The 22,212-nt window shown below is 39.3% G+C and overlaps 1 protein-coding gene across 2 annotated transcripts in view; it reads right to left on the bottom strand.

Moving 5' to 3' along the window:
• The window catches only part of ZZZ3 (zinc finger ZZ-type containing 3), a 50,967-nt gene extending 30,108 nt beyond the window's left edge, over positions 1-20,859 (bottom strand). For both annotated transcript variants that reach the window (XM_027649284.1, XM_027649285.1), the window contains exons 1-2: positions 20,747-20,859; positions 338-487 (exon numbers count right to left, since the gene is read on the bottom strand). The gene's annotated coding sequence lies outside the window, so the exon portion shown is untranslated. The remainder of the gene's footprint in view (positions 1-337; positions 488-20,746) is intronic.
• Positions 20,860-22,212: the final 1,353 nt, after the last annotated feature.

Raw genomic sequence — 22,212 nt, 5'->3', positions numbered from 1 at the left:
GTTTTTCATTTTCAGCAAAGGAGGTAAAAAAAAAGAACATAAATTCTCACAAATCTACTATTTAAGTGTCACATGGTCCTGGCACAGAAAAGAGAGAACAGCACAAGACCAGCACACTTTAAACCAACACACCTCAAATCAATACCAATAAAATAAACTAAACCAAATTCAAATGCATGCTTTGGTCAGTAATTACTCCTGCACTCAACAGACATTAGAAACCATGTGTCAGAATAAATCTTTACTGATTTGCTGGTATGTGACTTTCTAAAGAAACAGACCTTACATGACAAGGTAAAAAGTTATTGTTCACTTAGTACAAATGTAAAAAACTTACCATTGCAAAGCTAGAAGAAATACAAACTTCTGGCATTTCATACAGCAGACTCTGTGCCACTGAAATAATATCAATCACCATTGCTGATATCCATGGTGTGATCCAAGTGCTTTACTAGTTTATGCCATCACATTAACAAGACTTTGAAAACTGTTGAGAAAAAGATAAAGATATCAATAAACCACTTAAATCACTGCAAATGCAAAAAGGCAACAGGGCATGTAAAGAGTAAAAGCTTTTTTAAGAAGAATTTATCAATTTTAGAAGCATCCTACCTAAAGAAAGAACAGTATGCTATAAAGTAATTAAGAATGTGAAATACTAATTTAGGTTTCAAATGTAAAATATCTTTCTTGGTAGTTTCTAAGTGATTCTCTGTATAACACACTAAATGTGGAAGCAAACGAACAGTCATGTGTTCAAACCTCGGAAGATATTTGAAGAGACACAAGAAAACAAGCAGTGAAAGGTATTACAACTAATGAGTTATGAAATGCATTGTCAAATGCATTTTGTAATTAGATACACAGTGAAAAACAACTATTTCTGCTCTTTGATTTTAATTAACTGAGCAGAACTCCGAACGTGTATTGGCTCCAAATCCCTGAACAACCTTCTCCTCCACAACAGGACTGAAATGCTTTCTAGAGTTCACATCCAAGGAAAACAATATGTATAAACAATATGTATACCCTGTTTATAGTGAATGTGAAAGAACTCAGATATTGAAAGACAGAGATAAATCTGTAGATTTATCAGACAATGCCTTCTGCTGTCACCAGTTTGGGCATCTTTGCCAATGCCCAACGGCTGTGACTTGAAAAAACATCCCAGCAATCCCATTTAACAGAACACCTACTGCTCTGGAGGCACCTTAAATCACTAAAGAATTGTGGTTCCTGAAGCTTTCTTCATGTTCTGTTGACTTCATAAAAAAGAGCTGATTTTCATCTCAACAATTCAAACACTTCACGATGTGGAACACAAGCTGGCAGGTTTCTCCACATTTTCCTTTCTACACAGTTTTTATATTTAGATGACTGGAAACTGTCTTTACTCTCATCCTAGTTATGATTTCAGAGTGGTAAGAGCCGAAAACGAATTCACTATTAAGTTGCCAACTCAAAATATAAACTAAATAAGAGAAGAGATTAATTATGTCTAGTTGTAGTGAAATTCAATAACACAAGACGTTTCCACAGTGATGTTACATGAAGTATCATAAATTCCATTATGTAGATAATTAAATCAAATCAGGTTTCAATTATTCAGTGGGATTTCTTAATTTAACAAGCAGCAGAGAACTACCATGATAATAAGAGAAATAAAGAATGGCAAAAGAAGAAGGCAAGGAAAACCACTTGAAAATGCAAGTTACTTAAAACCCATATTATTGCCTTTCCTCAAGATCCCTTTAACTGACTGGAAAGACACACATGGAGATACCAAAAGTAAGGAACAAACAACACAGCTCAACAAAAACACCAAAGCTCAGCAACTTTGTTAAAAATAAAAAAATACAGAGAAAAAAATCTTTAAACAAAATATAACAGCGGGTCAATCAGAAGGAGATCTAATTTCTGAATTTTTAATTACTTTACCAGTCCCTAAGTAAAGGACATTCTCACCAGTTGTTTCAGGAATGGCTGCAATAGTAACATCAGTCTTTTTGCCAGATCTGTACAACTCATCTCTCCTGATGTTCTTTCCCCCAAATCAACCTTATTTTACTCGCAGCAGGAAAGACACAACCCCTGCTGGGCCTGTTTGCCTTTGGGGAGAGCAAAAGCATTTTAGACACAGCAAAAATACTGTGTAAACACCACAAGAGGAGAAACCAAGGCAGAGGAAAGAACTTCTACCCAGGCAGGATTTTTTGTTCAGCAGCAGTTTGAGGGGAGGGAATAATTATTTTAAAAAACTGGAAACTTTAAGCAGGACACACTGAAATGATTGCACTTTAATTACAGCTCAAGACCTAGAAAACAACATTCACAAGGGCTTACCAAGTGAACAATTAAATAATTTTCCCCAAAAGTTTCCCTGGAAAAACTGTCTTGAAAATTAACTATTATTCCTTGACATTGCACAACCAGTTACAATGACTTTGTTTTCACACAGAACAACCACATCTTCCATGGCAGAGAAATCCAATGGAAAAGCAATTTAATGTTTTGGACACCACTCATTTTAGAAGCTACTTATGAGCTGGAATAAGGAGTGCAAGGGGAACTAAAGATGCTTTTAGATCTAAGCCCTTCTTCAGGGAGCCACATCAACATTTAATGAAGAACACTGGAATAATGTGATAAAGACTCCAAGTTTGAAGACAAGAATCAGCTAAGAAACAACATATTCTGGTTCCACTGAAAATGAATCCTGTCTATCTGGGAATGAAGCATGAGCCCAATTGTTTAAAGGAATGAAGAAATGTGGGTACAGGTAAAAGTATGTTCAAGGTGGCCCTAAGCCAGAAAAGAAACAATGAAGAGAAGTGGTCAATAAATGAACACACTGGGTGTAAACAAGACCTGAAAGCAGCAAAGCAACAAAAACCTCTACTAGAACTGTGGTGGAGCTTTTTATATACATGGAACTTACGATGGATAAATTAACATCACATACAACATTAAACAAACAAACAAAAAAATTATGTACTGGGAGTGGGAGTTCAGTCAAAAGACTTGTGATCACACTCATTTCTGTCGCCAGAACTTGGGAGGCCTTAATGTATATATTCCTTTTCTAAAATGTATTTTATTCTTTTTTAAAAAGAATTAAATAAAATAAATTAAATTAAATAAATAAAATTAAAATTCTTTTTAAAAAAGAATTTTATTCTTTTTTAAAAAGAATAAAACCCGTGCCAGATTTTCCATTACCTTTTTCAACTAGTAACACTTCAGAACAGACCATCACTTTTACACAGATCTTTCTAATAGCAAAAACCAGAAGATTTTCTGGGAAAGAAAACAAGTTGACACACATCTGTACCAATCACAATAATGTGGGATTTGAGAGTGTAAGACTGTGTATAATTTACCTAGTTTGAGACAATGTACACTCAATTATCCTATATCTCATCCCAAAATATTTAATTCTTAAACTCTGTTTCATTGACCTAATGATTTTCTAGACTTAATATAACTGTATTAAAATACCTGTGACTTCAGGTAAGACAACAGCCAAGTCTGCCACCTTCCTGTCCTGCCCCTCCTGGTTTTGCATTTTCCACAGATAATTACACCAAAAGTATCCTGAATGAGCTTTTGTGTTTGCCTAGAGACACCCTGATCATTACACCATTACCTTCTCATCAGGAATACACTCCAGACTCCGTTATTCCAGTATAGAAAAAAACAATTTGTCCATTTTAAGCATGTCTGGCACCACTTTACTGTGTATCTCAAAAGCAAAGAATATTCATAAATGACTTAAAACTAATAAATAAAAGTGGTGGATCTCTGTGGTACAAAACAGCAGTTCTTAAATTCTCTGCAGAGCAGTGGCATGTTACTTAAAACAGAGCATTTTTTTTGCCCAAGACAAAAAAATATTTAAAAAGCACCTCTGAAAAGAAGAGAATCTGCCCAGCCATGGGATTATCAGGATTTGGGATTATCTCCACACAGAATGTATATGACTTCCTAACAAAGCAGTACTACTAAATTAGGGATGAATTTCATGTAACAAATTCTGTTCAGCAGTCTATCACATCTACAGCACGCCAGCATCTCTTCCCACACATCCTGAGCTTTGCAGAACTACATTAGCAAGGAACCAGTTTTCTGGAACCAGCACTGTACTTTTCTGATTTTACATCACATCAAAATAAGTAACACTTTCAAATGATAGAAATAACCTCCACCAAAAGACACCATGAAGATCTTACCTGAAATAATATATAAGCAGCTTAAAGCTATAATGAAAAGTTACATAAATAAAATAAATAAAAAATAAAAATAAATAAAAAATGGTGCTGGAATTACTCTGAGATTTCAGCTGTCTCAGACACAGGAAGGTTAAATTACATATGGTCAAAATACAGAATGGGACTAATTATATTGTATATAAAAGGACAGCAAGATAAAATAAAGAAAATGAAAAAAAAAAGTAGAACAGCAGGAAGAACTTTTCAACAGGTTTTAAAAGCCAGCAAACTAACAAGGGAGATGTTTTACTCAAAATTAAAACTGGTTAAGAACCAAAATGGATAGTTCAGGATGAGATTTTTCTTCCTTAAAACAGATGGGTTCACCAGGGTAGACAAACCTATTCTCAAGTAAGAGGAGAGAAAAAATAAAGGCATCACCCCTCTTCCAATCAAACATTCCAGGATAACATTGCAAAATTACTTCCTATAAAACTAAATATGAATTATACAAGTGTGACTCTGCAGAAGAACTCCAGAAAAGTAACCACTGTATCAAATTTCTTCTCCTTAAAGTCTAAACCACTTAAACTGCTTCCAGTTTCTTGTATCTTGGCCAAATTAGACTCTGTGCTGAAATTACACACTGAAGCATCTGTCTCAGACTGATATTCCCACCCTACTGTCTCTCCCCTGAATTCCCAGTCAAAATAATTAGTCATTTCTGTGCACAAATATGGAAATTATTTTAAACCCCTCTTACTGCTTAAGACACACATCTGACTATTTCTTCAAGAGGCTTTTCTACCTCCGTATTTTGGAGTGAGAAATTGGAATTTGGAATGGGTGGAGAAGCATTTGCCTGAGAGCAAAATTGCTGGTGGAGCTGAGCTGAAGGCAGGCTGAGGGGAATGCTGAAGGTGAATGGACAGGTAGGGAGAGCAGCTAAAAATAAACAACATTCCACACTTCAACACACCAAAGAGTGTGTTAATCTTAAATGTGTCATCTTAACTAATTTTAAAAATGCAAAAAAAATTATCAATTACTGTAACATCATTTAATACAAATTGCATTTATCCTGAATGAAGAGAAGGCTACAGTTAAACACCCTTACTGAACTTACTTTATTGACTCATATGCAGTCAATAAATTCTACTAATACACAGTCAATGAAGTCACTCTTGTCTGATACAATTAACTTATTGAGAAAATTAAAATCAGACTATGAATGAAATAACTTCCATGTCCCAGTTAACCTCATTTATTGCCCATCCCTCTGTATCCTTATCATCCCACCTACCCACTCCACTTCATCATGCCAGGTGAAAGGCCCACTCTAAATTATAATATGCCTTTTTCATCTGAAACCATTCAACTGCTAATTAGCTTTCCTGTTATCCAAAGAACATCTCCTCTGCAGGATTACCAACACATGTGACTAACATCTTGGAGATACATTAAATCACACAGGTTCTTCAAAAGCTCATTATAAAATTAATTACACTAACTTGATTACAGTAACCACTTATCAAAATGTTCCCCTAGCAGAATAGACTCCAATATTATTTAATCACTTAACCACAGCCAGCACATAGTTTTATATAAATAGGAAATATATTATTTCCTAAACAAGTTATTATTGCAATACATAGAAAATATCTAGCATTAAAAAAAATTGTTTTTTCCAATAGGTAGGCTGCAATTGTAAGGGGCCATCAAGTACTTAATAATCCTGCTAACAGTTTACAGGTGAAAAGGAAGTTGATGGAGAAAAGTAGTGTTCCTTTACTTTTTCCTAAAACCTCCAAGATAAGCCAGTTTTGTCCTTTTTGTAGAATACTACACTGGAAATTACTACCCTGATTGGCTGTTGGAGCAGTGACTACAAACACACTGCCCTCTGAAGCACACTGCAAAGTGCATATTGGATGAAACACTGGATAGAACATTTTTATCCCCGATGATTTTCAGTCAAGGGCACACATTTGAAATGCACCCATTAATAAGAGCTTTTTATATGCAAAATTCCAGCATCAGCTCCAGAAGACTCGGGAGTGTGTCATGATGACAAAGTGACACACAGCAGAGTTTGGAGAAGGGGCACATGAGGCAAATTCCAGTGTACACATGCCCTGACCACACTGCTTGCAAATCATGGATAGCAGGTAACTGCTGGGCTAAAACCCCTTTTAAAAGGGGACTCAACTTCTGTGAGAGCTGCAAACTCTCTACAGTTCTGAGGTGTTTTACTCCCAGATAAATTTAGGGGGGTTGCCAAGTTGGCCGAAGGCTTCAAATACTACTCAGTGACAGCAGTAAACAGAGGGACACCTAAAGGGTTGATCTGAATTATAGCTCTGAATGCTTAAAAAACATTCTGGACAGACTGAGGGCACAGAGGGAGCCCAGAACTATCCCAAAATCTACAAGGAAAACCAATGCATCTTGTCCCAGCCAAGCTGTGGCCCTGCTGGGTCTCCTCACCCAGTGCATTTTCGTGCTCCCAGAATCCCAGGCATCCCAAAATTCCAGGCATCCCTTGCCACACCAGCTGACACTGCCTTTCATTACAGCACCAGTCACCACGTAACCAGACGTGCTCTCACATGCAAGGGGCTCTAAAAAAACATGGAACAGCTTATAAAACAATGTCAGCTTTAAACCTGAATTTAAACACAGCAGTAGCCTGCTGCCATCAAATCCCAGAATCGTGGAGGTTGGAAAAGACCCTGAAGATCATCGTGTCCAACTGTAAAGGACTTGCCTGGTGTCTGGTTTTGACTGGCAGTCATTTCTACGAGCTCCTGTGGCTGGACTAAGACTGACTGTGACACATTAATACAATTGTATTACACCGAGTCAGCAGGGAAACATCTCTTTTCTACAAGAAACTGCCTGAGATGCTACAGCTGTTGAAATGTTTCATTACTACACCTCTCTGCTGGCACCTCAACGCTGTGGCACTTCTCAAAATAGTGATCTGCAGCAAAAGGACCCATCCTTCCTTTTTGTTCCAGCCTTCCATACAGGATATTGTTTATTTTCATTGTCTCTGCTGTTTGGTCTAACTGCAGATGGTCTTTCAAGCGGTTCTGAACACATTCCTGCTCTCTGAGCTGCGTGGCAGCATCACCCAACCAACCAACAGTGACCCCCTCTCCTCAGGAGCACTTGAAGGCAAAAGTTTTCTCCCAAAACTGCAGATCTCAGCACTTACAAATGTCTCACAATTTATTCCCAATTCTGCTTTATAACCGACACTGAGCTTGTCAAGCAGAGGTTTCACACCCCTCTGGAGTCTGACATTCTCCCTGTATGTTCACTCTGTATTTAAGTGCTCTGAGTAAAAAGGCTGTTATACATATTCCAGTCTACTTGGCTTGGAAGTTTCAGCTGGTGACTACTGAAGGTGTTTTAAATGCATTAAGAACCATGTTTTTTAAAAGCTCTTAAAAGAACAGAGAGCAGCCCCCTTCTGTTGTTCTGCTGTCCTGTCTGTGGGCACAGGAAACCAGACCTGCAATATGAACATTACCACGTACCCTTTCCTTTAATTACAGTATAACTGCTGGTAATAGGGGCCTTTATTTGAAAATACATAAACTTTGTTATAAGAGTGACCCCAGTTCAACCAGTACATTACTTTTTCTAGGGGCTTCTCTTTACATCCAGCTACCTTCAGACAGGATAGCTGACCACAATTTTCCTGATTTAACAGCACAATGGTAGCCTGGTTAACTTTTTTATTCTAATATATATAATCCAAACAGAAATATGATTGCATCACGTACAATTTTGTTTTGCTTGATTGCCATTTTGCTTTCTTCTCTTGCTTGCTCAGAAGGTCTTTGTAGGCCAGTGCATTCACTGATAAACAATATGCTGCATTTAATTTTCTAGGTTTTCTGTGCTCTGCCTGGCCTATGCTGACATTACCAACTGGAAATACAAAGGAAGTTCTGTCTGGCCTACATTTACATTTAAAATCTCAGCCTTTTAGTTACTCTCACTTTCTCAATATGAACATCTTTTTCAGTTGAACACTTTGGCATCAAATGTCATTGCTGCCCTGTAAAAATCCAGGCAGTTGTTTGTTCTTTCCCTACAGCTCTTTGCTCTTCCTGCGACCACTGACAAATAACCTTTAGGTTGGTCTGCTCCACTTTCATTTTTCATCTAGATGCAGGCCTGCTCGTAGGTTTTGCAGTTCCTACAGCCCTTAGCACAGTTAAAATTCAGACCAGTCTGATTCACACTGTTTTACTCTTTCAAAGTCACAAATTTATTCTCTCGAAAGGTTAAGCCAGAAGATACAACTTTTCACATAGTGCCACTACGCATCAGCTGTTTCTTCTCCATGCATCTTATTAACTTGCTAAATATACATATTTTAAAGATTTAAAAGGCATTGCCAGCTATTTCTGAGACTTTACACTGTTACTCTAAGCCTACCATTAACCTGTCAACACAATGCTGAATTATAGCTACAGTTTACCCTCTTTATGGTTTTCTTTTTGCTTCTTTTATTCGACTTTGTGATACAAGGAATACTCAAGTATTCTGCTTTGATTCCTGTTGCTCATCAGGGTTTTGTTCTGAGTTCATGATTTCCTGCACTTAGGTGAGACAATTTACTGTCAAACCTCTGCTCACTGTTCAAGCAGAAAATGAAAGACTGCCTAGCAAGTGAAAAATTCATTCTGAATTCAGTTCTCCAGATGTTCTGTGCTCCAGATACTGAGATGTTGCACTACAGCTACAAAGCAGAAGGGATTTGCCTGTTACTGCCTGAGCACAGGAGCAGATCTGTCACCTGAGCACAAACAAACTTCCCTCCCCACGTTAATTGACTGCTCGGTTTCAAAGCTCCTTCCTCAGGAAATTTAAATGCAAATCAATTCTGTTGAACTTTATTAACTTCAAGCCTCTTTTCTCACCCGGGGTAAAGCCAAATGTCTGTGCAGTCAGTGCTGTGTCTCCAAGAGCAGTGAGAAGCAGATGGTTAGGCAAGAGCTGCTATATATAATACCTTTACAGCTTCCCACTATTTTTAGCTCAGAGTCCTCTTAAGTCATATGTGATTTCTATCTATTTACTAAACTTCAATGAATCTCTCTCCCATGAACTTCCCCTGAGCTCCCATAAATTTTTAGCATTCGTGCTACCCTCCTGATGTGTTCCTAAAAGAGAATTCTACATTTTCATTTCTACGAGTGGGTGTAAAGACCCACAGCCTGGCAAAGAGGAAAGGCTACAGGATTAGATACCCAATGCAACTCACAGCATTTCAGCTTTAACTCTTTCTCCATTCTGCTTTCACGTGGTGTTATGGTTGGTTTTTCTTTAATTAGCAGAATAAAAATTCTGTGTTTTACTCAGAGCTCCCCCTTCTACACTTCAGTCTTTTTGACTTTGCCCAGACACATTTTTCTGGGGATGAAGAAACAAAAAAAATCATGGTATTATCAATGATGGAAAGCTACTGCATGTATAAAGCATGCCTTTGCAACTACACCATCAGAGTGCTTCAAATAGATCCACTCAGCACTAGGAACCCAGGTGTGTGTTTGCAGCTGTATCTACCCTATTAGAACACATAAGATGTCAAGGTTTTAAATATCACCTTGCCTTTTCTCATTTGAATTTTCTGAAACTGAAGTAATTTCTCACAAAGATTTGACTTTCCTCCTTTGTCTCGAGACAATAGGACTGAGGGCCACGGTAATATTCCATGGATTTTATACATCATCAGTTATTAATTCAATAATACAGGGCAAACTAGGACCACATTTTAACAGAATAGCAATTAGAACATTTAACCTTTTATATAAAAATACATGTCTGGCTACGGTATCTCAAATTTTTGACATTTATTGCCACGAATAAAAAGGAGATGCTCATTTTACCATTCCTTGCATTTATTCTGTGCCATCAGGTAAAAGAACTGAAGGAACATTAAAAGGCTATTCGAGTTCCAGGTTCAGCCACTGGAGAATTTCTCAAAGCACAAGAACAAAGGAAAAAAAAAAAGAGCTCCTGTCTCCCTTCAGCACATTTGATCCCGGATTCAGGGAACGGTGGAAGCTGCCAGAAGGTGGCTCAGGGAGTGTGATGAGATCGTTCCCATCCCCATCCTGAGCAGATTGCTGAGTTCAGACACTTCCCTAAATGGCCAACCCAGCCCAGCAGGACCAAATCTGCACTTGCAGTTCAGCTCCTGCTCTCCACAGGCACAGGCTTTGTCTCCGTGTCACACACCGGGATTGCTCACACACGGTATCAAATATTTAAGGTATCAAATATTTAAAAATTTCTCACGTGAAGAATTTAGATAAACCTTGCACTAAATGGTTATCTTATTTACTAGGGACTTAGGTTCTGACACAAACACAAGGTAAAATTGATGCTTTTCCTGTTTTATCCCTGTGAAGCACTCAGCTACAGAGATATGATTACTCCAAATGTTTATTTTTTACAAGACCAACAGCAACATGACCCGGAGCTTTCTGAGTTTGCCACAGCTACAGTTCGAAATTTTTGGAGTATGAATTTGAAAATAATCACTGAAAGCAGTTACAAAGTTAGAAATCACACTGATTCACTCTGACAGTCATATGCACATTTACAGTCACAAAGATATCAAGCAGAAGACTCTATATAGGGTTCTTTTTAATAATAGATCACTTACAGTTTGCCAGTGATGTCCTAAAAAAGCCCTACTGGCTCTTTCTAAGGCACAGTTTTTTTCAAACTAATCCAAGGAATCTAACAGCACTACATGAAACCAAGTGCTGTGCCTGTCCCTTACTTAGTACCTCTGAAGGGCTGACATCAAATAATAAGTAAGGATTCACTTGACAAAGTAGTTTACATGCTGTCCATGAAACTGCTTAACCTTTTTAAAAACATTATAGGAAAAAAAAACCCCGATTGTCAATTATCTTGGAGAACAACAACAATTTCTGTTAAAAAAAAAATGAAATTATTCAGCTGTGAACAACTGTATTACCCACAGCACAATGCTACAGCCATTAAAGAAGAAAAATAAATACAGTAAGAATGTATCTCCTAAGCAGCCTTTGCTGTATTTTGCACATACAAAGCCCTCATAACTCAGTGATACATTATCTCTCTGAGGGCAATAAGCAATTAAACACATTCCTTCCTCGATAACAGGAGGAAAAAAAAAGACTACATAAAAGCCCTATACCTCTAAAAATTAGTTTCACAGTATCTGAGGACATACCTTTGCTGTACACTCCCAGAATTAATGGATATTTTATCTGGTTTATCTCCCTGGTGCTCTGCATAAAGAAGCCATTCCAAAACTTTGATTATTCCTATTGCCCTTTTCTGTCCCAAGTCTGGCAGACAGTGTGGGATAATAATTTTCAGAGCAAGGCCTCTGTAAGTCAGAGATTTTTACCACAGAATAGTTAATATTTTATGTCATGACCTCTTTCTAACAATACTCCACACTGTTTATTTTTTTGACACCTAATGAAAACTGAGCTGGTGGTTTTACAGCAATGTCTAAGAAACAGCTGATTTCAAGTAAGGCTTGGGGGGGTTTTTTGCATAGTTATTCTGTTCTTATGTATTACTTCACATTTCTGACAGTGAGTCTCTGTTTCTATTTTAATACCCATTTTGTGAGATCCTTCTGACTCAAGACAGTGGTGAAATAGAGGAGCCATCAGATTTGTATCACCTTAGCACCTGATGAGGGTCCTAAGACCTTCCAACTGCTTATTTTTTATAAGACCAAAACCAATGTGACCAGGAGCTTTCTGAGTTTGCCACAGATACAGTTTGAAATTTTTAGAGTACTGGTATTCAAAATTGAAATGACCATCTTCTAACATCTCAAACACCTGCCTATTCTGACGTAAAATGCCCCTCCTGAATCACATGGCAGCTAAGGTGGGCACTGCTTCCTTTCTGGAGTTCTCTGTGCATACACTGGATTATCCTTGCTCAGCTGAGGAAAACATTAAAACTTTCTGGTTTTAATTGGCTCTTAGTGGTGAGAAAGGAGCGACTCTACAATGTGTGTGTATTTAAACAGCCACTGAGGAAATAAAAATGTAAATCCATGTCGAGTTCAGAGAATCATAATTAAAAATGAGTTGATGGGGGCAGGAACCTTTGTCCAAGGTTACACATTCACTGACAACGAAGGCTACAAGGGTGGCAAAACAGCTTCTTTAGAGACTGAACCCTCTTTCAGCAGCTGGTTTGATTCAGAAAGGTTTTCACTCCCACCCCAAGTGGGTCACTCTCAGAAGGATCTCAGCATTTTGCCTCCCAACTACTGCAAAGGCCTTTTCTCTACCCCTGCTCACTCCTATCCACTTAGAGCCTTCCCAAAGGAGCATTTCCTTCCTTTATTGTTTTGTCCAAGGCACCACTTTCCTTATGCCTTTCTAGCAAAAACAAAGCCCCATCTATCTCTCCTCTCACTCATCAACAGGGTGGACTCACAGGCTGGTGAGTCCTTCTCTCTTGAATTTTGCAACAAGACTTCCCAGGTGAGGTTTCATTTCACCGTTAAGTGATTTAATCTGCAAAAAGGGGCAATCCCACTCCCCTGCAACTCTCAGGAGCATCATCCTTATTATTCCCATGTATTTGCTTTGGTATTCAATCCCATCTCACAGTGAGTTGATTGAGAAAACACAAATCCTTACAAAAGAGGCATTTTTCTCCTAGTTTAGCTTCCTAGACAGGCTCAGTGTAATGGTCAAATGAGCACAGGTGCCAGTGGAAAGCAGGGGCCACCACTCTGTACTTTGGTGACAGACATTCCTTGGATCAGGTTAGCTGTAACGTGAAGCCTTCCTCTCAGGCTCTACCCTGTGCTTTGTAAGCCTAAGCAGCACAGTTACTCCTGTTAACTTGGAACTCTAAACTTCCACGGTGAGGATAAAGATATTTTGTAACTGATGCACAGGAAATAATTCAACCCCGTTGCTGTTCCTCTCTGTACTGCCCGGCTATAACCTGCATTATTGTGGAGTTGTGAACTCCCTGGGGGAAGCATTCTTCACGTCTGCTTCCTGCAAAGCAGGGGTCACGGTGTCATGTTTTATTTTATTTCCATTCTGGTTTACTGTTCACTTTATATTAAAGCTGCTAAAATCCTATTGAAAAGTTAACTGAAACCCAGCTGATGCAAGCCTTCACTGCCACAACCCGAGGCACAAAAAAGGCACCCGAGGGGGAAAAAAAAAATCCCAGGAACTTTCTATATTCTTATTCGTTACTGACTCAAACCCTTGGGCTCTTTTTGACATCTTCTCATTATGGAAAATACAGCCAGTGAAGGTCAAAAAGCAACAGTTGTCCAGCCTTCAACAGAAGCTAATTTCTAAGTATTAGAAAAGCAAACTTTTGTTTCAAAGCAGTCACAGGAGTGAACCAAGGAGCGAAGCCATAACACAGCCCACGCACAGGGAGGGCACATGGAAGGGAGGATAAGCAAACAAAACTTAATTCTAGTTCATGCCACTTCTGCAGGTCAGGCCTGCTGACACAACAGACAGGACGAGACGAAATGTCCACATGATTATTTGGTACAAGTCATGTAACAAAGCTGGAGTGACACAGGAATCAAAACTGAAAATGGCACCAAGAATACGACACAGAAAAGCCTCTCCAGAGCTCTCCCGTTCTCACAGAGAATCTCCTGACCTTTTGGGATGGTTTCTTTGAGAGAATTTCTTGGGCCCAGTAAATACAGACATACAACAAGTTTTTTTGAAGGGTAGTTGATCTAACTGCAAGTAAATTCAATTATGAGATATACCCTAACAGCAGGACACAAAGGTCTGATCACCAGAGTCACCTCTCAAGTGGAAAATCAATGAGACATGAGTCACACTGGATACAGTGACAGTAACTGGGTTGTCTTTACCTCCATAACCTGTAAGGGAGGCCAAACAGTCCCTGTCTACATTCAGAATTCTGACTGAAGAATAGAGTAACCCCTCATGCAATATGGGAATTCTCAATAAAACCACTGCTGGGCTCTAATTAACCAGAGATCTTTTCAGATCACGAGAGATGTAACTGGAATTCACCAGTAACTGAAATTTTAACAAGAAATTAATTACCTATGTGGTTGGTGTGGGGTTTTCCCGAGGTGCAGTCATACAAAAAAACAACAAAAGACAAATCTGTTCTTTTACACTTGTACAATCTGAGTGGTCCTGACAGCAAACTGTACCCCACAAAGCAATGCATTTGTGAGAATGAACCACAGAGGATTCTTGAGCATTTGCAAAATTCTCTTTGGTTCAACAACAACTAAGACCTTCAAAAAACATGTCAAGAAGCACACTGAGATAAGCCTTAGAACCTAAAAAGCCTTGAAACAAACTGTAAAGTAAGAAAAGAAATGTGAAAAAGAGAGACTTGGCTTTAGGGTAGGAGAGGTGTGGGGGAGCTTTATCTGCTCTAGGACATCATAAAAGAGTAAACATTTCTCACTGTCCTTTTCAGCACTGGCTGTCAGATGACAGATATGTGAAGAACCTTTCTCATCTGAAGTATTTTAGGAATCCCCTTAACAAAGGAGCACTGGATTCCCAATTATACGATCCAGAAAAATTCTCAGCTGACCTCACTTAGGAGAAATGATGTAACTACACTTTGTTCTGTTGGAAACCACTTCCTCACAGATGGATTTAAAACCATCCATATATATGTGAAAAGTAACTGCCCTACTGCAGCCTCTACAATGATACTGCCAATAATGATTTTTTTCAGTCTTTCTTCATCTTTTTACAACGCACTGGATACAGCAGAATTTCCAGAAAAGTGATGCAATAAACACCGTGATTCTGATAAAAATAGGACACTGGTTAAAAAACAAACAAACAAAACCAAACCATAAGCTGTAAGGCTTCTCATTATGCCTATTTTTCCAGGAGAAAATAGAAAAATAAATAAATAAACCCAAACCAAACAAAACCAGAAAAGTTGCCAGCTGAGGATTGAGAAGACCTGAGAACATCTGGTTAGGTCCCTTTTTCCTGAAGTCCAGCTTTTGAGGAAATGCCCAAAGAACAGTGCTGGCAGCACAGCAAGGCACAGAAACACTGTCAAATCTTTTCAAGTCCCAAGTAGAGTACTTACTAACAAAAGCAATATAAACATGTCTACCTAACCTGTAAAACTCACTGTTAGTTGTACTCTGACTTTTAGAGACATAGAAAGTGCAAGTAAATGAAAAGATGGTAGTGGGTGGAAAACATGTATTAATATATTCTAATTTTAGAATAATTAATAAAATGCAAATGTTAAAGTTGTCAAAGAAATCTTGTACATTAGAAACAGAAAAAAAATACAACCCACAAGCAAACAAACGCCAGCATCTGTTGCCATCAGATTCCTGCTCCAGGTCCTCAGTCAGTCATTGCTCAGACACTGCCCCAGTCAACTCTCCATGAACTGCTCCAAAGTCCAGGTTAAACCAGCCTTTTCCAGGCAGTTCTGGGTGACAACTGCATCTCAGTTTGAGCTCTTCCCGTGGAGCTCAGGGAATAGTGCATCTGTCTCTGCCTAAGACTTCAGCCTTTGTGCCCTGACTGCACAAGAGACCCTGATCCCTTTAGAAGGCGCTACAGAAAGGCCTCTGTGCTGCAGGGATACACAGAAGGAAAATCCCTGGAAGACTTAAAATTATTAGAGGAAAGGAACAGGTTCCTTTTCTGACATCACTCTAATACAGTGAGCAGTGTTTGCATTCCTCCTGTATTGATTTCTAGATTTACATAAGCAAACACTGCACCAGGACCTGAACCCGGTGCCCGCTCAGTTCCCAACACTTTGTTTCCCAATGGTTTAGTCCCAATTTCCCAGCAAGTACAACAAACAGAACCATCACACCCTGTGAGGTGAAAGTGTAAGTAAAGTGTAATCCATATAATTGGGGAGATGGAAAAATGTACTAAAAGCCTAATTACCATTAGGCTACAGTAGAGTGACAGCCTGGTTTTATGCGAATCCTCTGCACTCATCTTAAAACGTGGGGAATGTGACAGCACTTTAACCTTTCCCTAATTCCAGAGCACACACACAGGTGACACAAAGCCTATCCTTCACTTGCCATAAGCCCAAGGCAGCTTTGTCAAATCCCAAAAACCAGAAACACTTGAACAAGGGCACACGGGATGGAGGCAGTCGATTTGGAACAGAAAAAGTGCAGAGTAAGTAATTAAACTGATTTTAGTTCAAAACAGTTCCATCAAATTGTCCACCACTTTTATCTCTAAAAAGCTTTAACAACTCATTTGTGTCAAGGTTAGCTCTTCCAGTTTAATAAAATATTTTTAAATCACCCCCAAAAAAAGCCTCAAAGGAGAAATTTTGTTTAAAACTACCATATGTAACAGACAGGATACATTTCTAAGCAGGCTTTTCCATACTGTGACTATCACTCAGCAATGGCCACAAAAGACTGAAATCTGTTTCTAACACACGGAACACAAACTGCTTTTAAATAACATTATATTTGTATAACAAATAGGAACAGGAAGACTTTACAAGTGATGATTATCCCTCAAAATACACGTCTGGGATAATAACTGTAATCTGTATTTTACAGAAGCAAGGTGAAGTTGACTTCCTGATGTGCTCTATTGCAGAGCCTGGAATGCACCTGATTCCCTGGCTCCTTAGAATTAATCTTTTGAGCTTTGCTTCCCTCTAACAAAGTCTTCTGGAAGACTTTCACTCTAGCTCAGTTTACTTCCACTCGATCATAAAGGCAAGTCATTAATTCTACAATGAAGATCCTATGAAAGTTACCTTCAATATTACATTACAGAAGACTTTATAAATGTTTTCTAAAAAAAACCCTTTAATTAATATATTTGCTAAATTTTTTTAGCTAAATTTACAATTGTTAATCCACTAGTTATATTTTTTGCTCCATCACGTTGTTTTGCCTTTTATATCATGGCCAGCAAAATTACAAAAATCTAAAAATGAGGACAGATTTAATGCTCACATGTCATTCTGCCTCCTATGCCAAGGACGGACAAACTATACCTCTATCACCTCTAAAAGGAGGTTATTTAACCTTTTCTAGAGCTTTCAGCAATAGATATCCTATTACCTCCCTCAGATATTTAACCCTATGATTACCTGGCCTGGATAGATAATCTTTCCCGGAGCTGGAAAGCTTTTCCTGACAAGGAAATCTCCTTTTTCACTCTTTAGGACTATTATTTCTTAGCCCATCTAGAGAGAACAGTCTATTATATTCTTCTCTGTAGCAAACTTTACCATATTTGAAGCCTATTATTATGTCTCCCCATCTCTGCTACAGACTAAACAAGGACAATTCCTTCAGTCCTTCCTCAAAGGTCATTATTGCAACTTCTCTCTAAATACTCTTCAGCTGGTTCAAATCTCTTTGAAGTAGAGTAACAAAAACAGACACAGCCCATCATTTGAGGCCTTACCCTGGGTACTGCAGAAGAATTTCCATCTCACACTGAACAACAATCCTGGTCATATATCCCAGGATAACTCCTGGTTTTCTGTCACAACTCCTTTGTGTTCACTTTGTGATACAGTCTGCAGAAGTGTTGCCCAGCCAATTGTTTCTCATATTTAAGTTTATTATGGCTACTCAAAGGTATTATTTAGTGTTTCTCTTTACTGAACTGCACCCCACAGAGTTCAGACCATTCATCAAATTTATCAAGATCATTTCACACTCTAATGCTTGTGTTCCTTCCCAGATTTGAACTGTCCAGGCAGACAGTAAATCTGCTTTGTTCTGTCACCCAGGTCACAAACTGAAGGACTAGACAGGAATTAATTCAGAGAATACACCTGCACAATTCACATTTGTGTCTTCAATCCTGTATGTCCTTAAAGCAATTCATTAATAAGTGATTAACCAGCATGGCAAATCTGCTCTGACAGTCTCTATTTCTGGTGCCTGTACATTCCTCAGCTGGGGAGGTAACTTGCCTGACTTCCACACTGCTGTGAGAGAGAATGTTTCAAACATTAATATCCAGGGGAGGCTCCACCAACTCTCCCCTTTAATTTATTTGTATGTGGCACAGTAACCCAGTTGTTAGCTCCTCCAATTCTGAATTTGGGTTATCCCTGGGTTTCTTTCCCGTACTGGAGATACTACAGAGACACTTCAATACACACAACTCCCCTCCCCCCCACACCACTAACTCCAAAAAATTCAGATCTCAGGGACATACATCTACACACTAATAAAACAAACCCAACAACAACAAAAAGCAGGATGTTCCCATTTACATACCAACAGGTAAACTCTCGAGAACACTCATTTCCTTTTTGACTTTTAAATTTTCAAACTATAGTGTTTTAAACGAAGTTTAAATCACCCCATTTTAGGCATTTCTCATGACAAGAGACTGGCAAGATCCTACTGACACGTAGTCTAAAAGGTCAGCTTCTACACTTCTTACCAATACTTTGTCTGGCACATGTGCATCCACTAATCAAAACAAATACTTGTGTTTAAGTATTGTATTTAAATCTGAACTTCTAAAACCATCTTTACAATCCTGGACAATCCAACATTCCTATTCCTATATCCTGTGACGAAGTTCAACAGCCCAGAAAAACTGGAGAGCAGCTCCCAGGTCAAACACTGCTGGGGGAGAATCAACTTTCTTCTGAGTCAACAAGACACGAAGCAATCAGCTTAATGTGCAAAGCAAAAATATTTAAATGGAGTATCAGGTAAAACTCCAACCATGGGGTGATGGAACTGCTGAAACAAGCAACACAGTGAGGAACTTTGCCATCAGAGGGATGATCTCTGCAGGCTTCCAAAGGGCAGAGACTGCACTGGCTGAGCTCTGTATTTCTGTGTTTAACTGAATTCATTATAAGCATCAAAACACTGAAGTAACTTTAAAGAGCAGTTATGGTGAGTTAAGCTACCAAGTGCTTTGACTGAAGACACAACAAACTGCATAAGGGAAAGTAATTAAATGCAAACTGTTAACTGATACACAAATTTTGAACACAAACTGTACGAATTATCAACCTACTACACTACAAACCCCAAGTATTTTGATTACAAAGCTGCACTCCACAGGGGAATCTTTTTAATAGTCTTTTTGTTTGAAAAGCAGTCTCCAATAGGGAGAACACACTATTCGGGGTTCAGCTCTACATTTCTTCAGCGTCTTTCATGAGTTACTCAAACAGAAAGAAGGTTTTCAGAAAACTAAAACTCCCATGATGGTTCTTCTACAACCAAAGCAGGTTTTGAACCAGAAACCATATTTACAATGTTCTTAAAACTAGAACAATATACCCTTAAGTGTTAGAGCAAAGTTTACCAGGAGAGAGTTCTGATCATCAGCAGCTTGATTTCCAGCAGAGAACACTTAATTTGGAAACTAAAAAAAAAACACCAAACCTTCCTCCCTACAGAAGTGAGAAAGTTTCTCACTTTCTGCAACTTCACTCCCGCCTACAGAGGTGGCAGAATTTTTCTTCTTCAAGGTTTTTAAGGACAAGTTCTACAAATATCTGTCTGGAATAATCCAAGTGGTTTTAAACCAACCCAAAAGAAAGGGGACAATAGGTCTGATGCTCCTGCACTTCCAGAACTGTGAGTGCAATGTAAATCTGTGGATATAAGTAAGTGCTGAATACTCAATAAATAAATTATCTCTTGTAAAACCTGGTTCTTTATGACCAAAGAGACCTGTGTCATCAGTTCCCACACAATGTAAAGACTTCCATTTTGGGGAAAATCAAAACAAAGCCAATGAAAATAAAATAAAATAAACAAACAAAACAAAACAAACAAGACAAAACAAAACAAACAAAAAACCAAACAAAAACCCAACAAGAAAAATCCCACCATTGGAAGTAAGGCAGACAGCAAAAACTTTGGTTCCAACTTCCCCAGTACTTTTAGAAACACTAAGAAACGTTTCTTATTTCCCTTTTGCAACAAGGTGGTGAAAGAGCAGAGTCTTCCCACTTTGTATCAACCACACAACTGTCACTGAGCAGAAGTCAACCTAAGCACCTGGAATGATCTAGAACCAGAGACAGACAATCCAATCAACAAATCTTTAAGTCTCCTGGAAATACTGGGAGAGTAAAGCCTTCATTCTGTATGAGACTATGGAGAGCAGACTGTAATCTCACCACACAACTATGTTGGAGACACTGATAAACATCACAGCAGTCACTGCTGTTCAGCTGGAGAACAAAAGCCCTTATTAGGACACATTCCCAAATTCTGTGAAATAAAGATCTGGTTATTTTTGCACATTAAATCCCCAACAACACTGAGAGAATGAATCCCACTTGCAATTTCTCTTTTTCTAGAAATGTTAAAAATAATGAGAGCAGACACAGGACTGAAGTTCATGATTAAATATCTCAGTAACTAAGCTGTTTAACACAGCCCATCTCTTAGTAATTACACACCTGGAGCATGCAAGGCAAAGGACAAGTCACTGCAGTTAACAGTGGCACAACTGAGAACTGCAACAACCACCTACCTTAGACTAAACAACCAGACACATGAGTTGTGAGCAGCATTTCAACTCAGGGTCACTGTGCTGTGCTCCTCAGACACACACGGCTGTGCTGGGAAACAGGCCTGCACAAAAAGCCTCACTGTAAATCCAAGGCACAGAATTTTTTTATGGGATAAGCACGGCAGCGCTGGAAAAAGCCTGAAACCAAAGTTGTTAAGCTTCTGCACGACTTGCTAAACTAAATTAACTGCTGAGACCTGCTGAGGCATTGGGAAGTTTCATGAGTGACTTCAAATCGGGTGAAAACTTTCACCTGATAGCTATTTTTTGACCATTTTACCACACAGTCATTACTTTAAAAAAGATGCATTTTTCTCCCTGCTGTTTAACACGCACCATTTTTCTTCCTCAAACTTCCACTTTTGGTTTAGCAAATACTATTAATCCAAAAGATACTTGAAAACAAACCACAACAGTAACTTGTCAACATCTTTTCTGAAAAGTTACACCTGCTTACGTAAAGAATCACATTCTGCTGATCCCGAACCTACCAGTCCCTACTGGATCTCCAGTCCTGGGAGCAGCTAAGAGAGGAAGCATAATATCTAACCACAGGTTAGAAATACACCCAGAAAAGCATGTTCTCAGACGGCTGCACAAGTCAGTTCGTTTGTTTTAATGTAAAAACACAGGGTACACCTGGAGCTTCGCTGGAAAGCCTCAGTAAACAATCACTATGTCATTAGTGCAGTACAAGGAACACACCAATGGAAAACATGCAAACATAGGTGCAGCCACTGAAGTGCTACTACAGTTTGTTTAACAGGAACTGCAAACGTATTTCCAAAATAAAATTTGGAACTCCAGTGCCTAAAGAACGCATTCTTTCACCAAAAAATTAGTGTTAGCCTAGGACTGGATTATTAAAATACCCCAAGAGTACACAAACTGCCAACGTTCCTGGATGCTCAGGGACAGAATACAAAACACCATAAGGAAGAAGCAGAACCATATGCTCTCCTCCTTTAGGAGAGATCAGGATTAGGAGACAAAGGAGATATTGCTGAGCTAGGACACTTGGATACTGCTGGAACAGTTTTTGATAATACAGGAGAAAACAGCGCTGTACTGTACAAGTTTGGGCGATAAGGGGGCAGGTATCAGAGCCTGCAGCGGGAGCAGGCTCGGGATGTCACAGAGCTCCTCTGGAGCCCGGCACCCCCAAACCCCGCCGGCCCTGCGGGGCAGGAGCAGCTCGGGCTCCCCCGCACAGACCGAGCGATCACAGAGGCGACGAGCAGCCCGGGGCAGGTGTGACAGGACGGCGGGACAGGCCCGAGGGGCCGGGGCAGGGCCCCGCCGTGAGGCCGGAGCGCGGCACGGCCGGGGCAGCGTCGGGGCCGGGGCAGCAGCGGGGGTGGCTCGGCGGGCAGGGGCACCCGGGGGCTGCGCGGCGGGCGGGCCCGGGCCGCGGGCAGGGCCGGGGG

Source organism: Corapipo altera, unplaced genomic scaffold (genome assembly GCF_003945725.1).
Source record: "Corapipo altera isolate COAL_440 unplaced genomic scaffold, ASM394572v1 112, whole genome shotgun sequence".
Classification (NCBI taxonomy): Eukaryota; Metazoa; Chordata; class Aves; order Passeriformes; family Pipridae; genus Corapipo; species Corapipo altera.
Note: the sequence above shows the minus strand (reverse complement) of the source record. Positions and strands in the feature narration are given on the sequence as shown.